Raw genomic sequence first — 5,174 nt, 5'->3', positions numbered from 1 at the left:
GTTTAGATTTTACTTCATTATTTATTTTTCCCCCATAATTTCCAAGGCATTAAAAATATTTTATTTATTATTAAATTCATTCTGATGTTAGTGTAAAAGAGCAAATTTCAAATAATTTTAAAACTCTACGTAAAATTAACTTAGCAAATAAAAGATACTTTAAAGAAGGTATTAATGCTTACTTTTTAAAAATTAGTTAATTTTTGTAAAAATGTTATTTGCGTTTTAGTTGTTTTTGTAAATATTTGCAGTTGTATTTTTTTTCAACTTTGAAGCACTTTTAAAGCAAAAAGAAACATACAAAATTAAAAAAACATTTATTGATTTTAAAATAATACTGAATTAAGAAACAAAATAAGCTCTTTTTTTTGCAAAAGCTCAAAATAATAAAATTAATGTTAGTTGTTTTCTTAAAAGTTTTCCCCCGACCTTTAAAAACTCAAAAAAACATCACAATGTAATTTTAAAAATTATTGGATCTCCAAAAGAACTTGAATCAAGAGATTTTTTTGTTTAAAAAAAAATCTTTAGAAGATCCCAATTAATTCCACAAAATCTTGCATTAAAGGGCAATGGATGCCGAGTGCGTCATTTTTGGCGCAAGCTACGCATAATTTGCGTACTTATGAAAAAAGATACATTTATGTATCTTTTTAGAAAGCTCTGATTCTATACGGTGTAATTTTTAGGGCCCGTTTTGGTCCTAAAATATTAATTCATATTAAGCACCAGAATGAAGCGAGCAAACTGTTGTTGATTTATTGCTTTTGCAGGATGGAATTTATTTGGTGTTGACTCTGAGGATCATAAAAGTACATATGGTCTTGATTTTAGTTCTATTTGGGTACTCAATAAAAACAATGGGGGGGGGGGAGGATATTTCAGTTTTAGGTCTTGTGGAAGCTTTTTATGTTTTTATTTGTTTAAATTGTCAATAAATCATTAGTTGTGATTCATCTTTTTTTTTATTGTTAGTAGCATAGACTCATTATAAATAGCTTTATCTGTTTATTCATTCATTTATAATTCCTTTTCAATAAAACAATATAGGGGGAAGGATTAACTAACTGGATGTCCCACCCCGAAGACCCTGTGCCGACTTTCAATTGGGTCTTTGAATATTAGCCAATAGCATTGTAAATATCACACAGCCAAGTCGCTATAATATAGCAGAAAGCAATTTGCTAGCAGACGGAAAGAGTCCTTCCTTAAGACAGGGGCCATATAGTTGTCTGGATTATACATCTATACTTCTTACATTTATTGTATTCCTAATTTGAGAAGCGTTGAAAGGTTACAACAGAAATAATCAAAGAGAGGGGTAGGTTTTTGGTAAAATCCGTAAAGGTTATGTGTTTTAAGTTAAAAACAGCAGTAGAATGACAAAAATTTATGTTAACTTTGATAAAAAAAAAATTTGTCTATAGTTCTTTTCAATAAAAAATACACATATTTAGTGAATATTATCGTTCTTCTACTATTTTTAAGCCTTAAAACACACCTTTACAGATTCTACCAAAAACCTACCCCTCGCCTCTCTTTTTAAAAAAGTCAAAACTTGTTTGAAAATAGTCTGTATGCAATGCATCTTACTTTTACAACTCGCTTTGTACGTCTCAATTGAAAAATGTAAGGAGAAAATATGATAATCGTGATGGAATAAGTTTTTCCACTTTGTATGAAATAGGCTTCTGAAATTTAGTTAAGTGTCTCTTTTTGTGAGCATCTACTCTAAATGTAAGTATGTTAAATTCATTTCTATTACCGTTTCAGAGCTTCGCTTTTATGAATGTTGTCCTCCTTGTTACATTATTGTCAATGTTCATATGAATAACATGATAAGTTATTGAGATTTAAAAATTCTAATATTAAATTTAAGCATTTTTAGATTTGAGTAGGACGAACACCCGTTTACCCTTCTCATTGGACGTCTATGGGAGGAAAGTGCAGACTGTATTATAGAGTAGCATAGCAAGCCTAAATTAAAACAAATATATCATAACAAAGGTTAAAGTAAAATTATTGTTAAGGATTTAAAAATATCCTAGATTTACTTATCTAATGGCATTCAGGTCATTCACCCCTACACACAGCACGCACATAAACGTCAGTCATGTGTGTGTGTGTGTATGCGTGTGTGTGTGTAAGGACAGAAAGAGGGTTGCATGTCTACGCATATAACCATAAGAATACAGTATTTCGGACGGTGCAGCTTCGTAAACTTTTTCACTAACATAATTCATTTCTTTATTTAACAAAAAAGTAGAAATATTGAAAAGAATTTTTAAAGACTTTAAACCAAAAATAGAAAGTAAAAATCATACAAATCAGGTCTTAAGTGAAAGTCAAAATATAAGCATATTAAAATATAAACTACATTATATATTTAGTTTTATCCTAACTTTAATTGTGTTTACCAATAATATAAATCTTAGAAATTCAATTAAACGGCCATAGCGTTACATGTGTCATATATTACAAACAGGCATTGTGAGGGATCTTAAGTATTATAGAACATATTTTGCGTAGTAAAAATTTCTGGTATAGTCTCTTTCGAGGCAAAGCCCCTTAAGGGGCGTTTCTTCGTATTTTCACAGCATCTTTTCTCCTATTTCGCGGGGCAATTGCTTAACAATGTTGGGCAATCCCCTAACCTAAAATAACCTATCAAAAGCCATTTTCAAAATACAACGAAGCGCCCCTTAAGGGGCGTTGCCCCGAAAGGGACTATACCCAAAATTTCTTGTAAAGTCCGAAAATCCTAGCATTATTTAAAACACATGTATGCTCATATATGGTATGTTTAATTGTTTATATGGGGTGGTAAAAAGTGTATCTAAAAACATCAGAGCATTAGGGATAGAACAATGGATTGCAAATCAAATTCCACGCCTTTCTTAATCCATAAGATTTACAAGCTTTATTATTTCACAAATGATAATTTTGGGCAAGGATAATTATTAATTAATCTTCCATGTTCTACTCCCGAATGCTTTAAAAATATAAAAATTAACTTATATTCCTAATATATCAATATACTAGTTGCTTCGCCCCTAGCCTCTAGAGGCTCTGTATTTTAAATAGATATAGGGGGCAGAAAAATAGCCTAAAACCTTGCCAATGTTTAAATTTATTATTAAATAGTCTAAAACCATCCCGGGACCTATGTGAAGCCTCCCTATAAAGGAGAACTCAATCAGTTTAGTAGTTATTGAAATCTTAAGCTGCTTCAGACAAAAAACCTTAGTACTTTATTTATACTAGCGGCTTCGCCCCTAGCCTCTTTTTTTTTTGGGGGGGGGGGTATTTTCATTTTTTTGGGGGGGTTAAGGGTGTCCCACCCCTTAAGAAAATAGCTTAAAACCATCACAGGACCAGTAGGTATATTCCCTGAAGAGTAGAGCCCAATCGGTTCAGTGGTTACTGAGATCTTAAGCTTCAGACGGACTGACATCGTTCTACTTTGTATTATAGATAACACTAGCGGCTGCGCCCCTAGTATCTAGGGGCTCTATATCGAAGGAATATGGAAGGTTAGAAAAATAGCCTAAAACCATTCAAAGACCTATAAGTAGCTTCACTGTAAAGGAGGACCATATCGGTTCAGCGGTTAGTGAGATCCTTCGCTACAAACAAAAAAAGCTTACTATATTAGGAAGATCTGAGACATTTTTAAAGTAAAGCTTTTCTATCATTAAGGAAAGTACGTCCGTAAGTCTTGCCGTTAATTTAGTCATGTTGGAATTGTCCTATCGATTTCAAACTTGACATAATGATTCCTGTAACTGATAGGTACGATGTAGAATGCATAGAAATTTATTAACCTTAACCAGAGAGCCCACCCAAAAATTAGAAACATAAATCTCATTACCATTATCTTGCATAGTTAAAAAGCGTAGTTATCGAGAAGCCTTGCTTATTAAACAAGAATGACAACATCGATAAAAGCAAAGCTCTGGAATGGAAGGACAAAGGGACATTGACACTTGTAGAGTGTAATAACTGAACAAACTGAATATTAATGCACATGTCTATAAAAAATTTTAGGTAAATTTGTTGCAAAACTGATTAAATACAAGTTAATGTTTCAGGACATATTGACGTTTTTAGGACTTGATTATAGAGATGTTTCGCCTATAACATTATACCTTGTTGTATTAGGAATCAGTATTAAAAAAATCAGACGAATAGGATAATTTTAACATTCAAAAATTTGTTGTCAAAAAAGTAAAAAAAAATCGGCTTGTTTTAAATGGACGTATGGACTTTCTGGTAACGTTTATAGAGTTGCGGCGCTTTCTAAGTCGTACCTAACTATTATAGGAATCAGCATGCAAAGTTTGAAATCTATTGGAAAATTCTAACCTGTTTAAATTAACGATCAGAGCCAACTGTAACGGACAGACCGACCCTAATTATAGAAAAGATAAAAAAGATAACCTTAAATTTATTATGAACAATTTTATTTTGGGTTATCTTATTGAACTTTAACACTGCACAGGGCATAACCCTTTAATACTTTTACAAACAAATATAAGCTAAGAGCTATACAATGCAATGTACATAGTTTCTTTCCATACTATAACCATAATTCTAGTATGGCTTTGAAACCGATTAATATCCGCTGGATAAAAACCGGTTCTCAGTAATACTTGAAAAATTATGTATAGCCTTGTATTACAGGCAATTTTTCACAAATATTAGATCATAAAATTAATACCAGTTTTGTGAGCCCATGCCTTCGGGCCCGCAGGGCCAACAACAAAACTGGTTTTGATCTTATGATTTTTCATTTTAACATCCGCGGTAAGCTGTCTATAATACGATGCAATAAATAACTATAAGTTGCTGGTATTTAGCCTCGACGGAATTGGCTGTCTAACCAATAAATAAAGATCCCAATGGACAAACGGAAAACAAGGATTTATATCCATAAAAGCGAAGCTCTAAAACCAAAAAAATGACTAATAAACAATATAACTTGCAGAGTGTCAGAACCTAAAAAGCCGATTATTGATTTGTAAGTCTAAACGAATTTGTACAAAAATTTGTTGCAAATTGGCGTAAAAATAAGTTGTTTCTAGCAAGAACTTTCTGGTAACGATTAAAGATTTGCAATTTCCTAATTTTAAACTAATAGTATGTTTGACTTGTCTTCTAGTGTTCATCTATAT

The 5,174-nt window shown here is 31.8% G+C and overlaps 1 long non-coding RNA gene across 1 annotated transcript; it reads left to right on the top strand.

The window, feature by feature from the left end:
* The first annotated feature begins 231 nt into the window (after positions 1-231).
* Positions 232-952, top strand: LOC145312016 (uncharacterized). Its single transcript, XR_013876873.1, has 2 exons — positions 232-457; positions 886-952. It is a non-coding gene; the product is annotated as an uncharacterized LOC145312016 (long non-coding RNA).
* Positions 953-5,174: the final 4,222 nt, after the last annotated feature.

This window comes from Acartia tonsa, chromosome 1 (assembly GCF_053477335.1).
Source record: "Acartia tonsa isolate MP-2025a chromosome 1, ASM5347733v1, whole genome shotgun sequence".
NCBI lineage: Eukaryota > Metazoa > Arthropoda > Copepoda > Calanoida > Acartiidae > Acartia > Acartia tonsa.
Note: the sequence above shows the minus strand (reverse complement) of the source record. Positions and strands in the feature narration are given on the sequence as shown.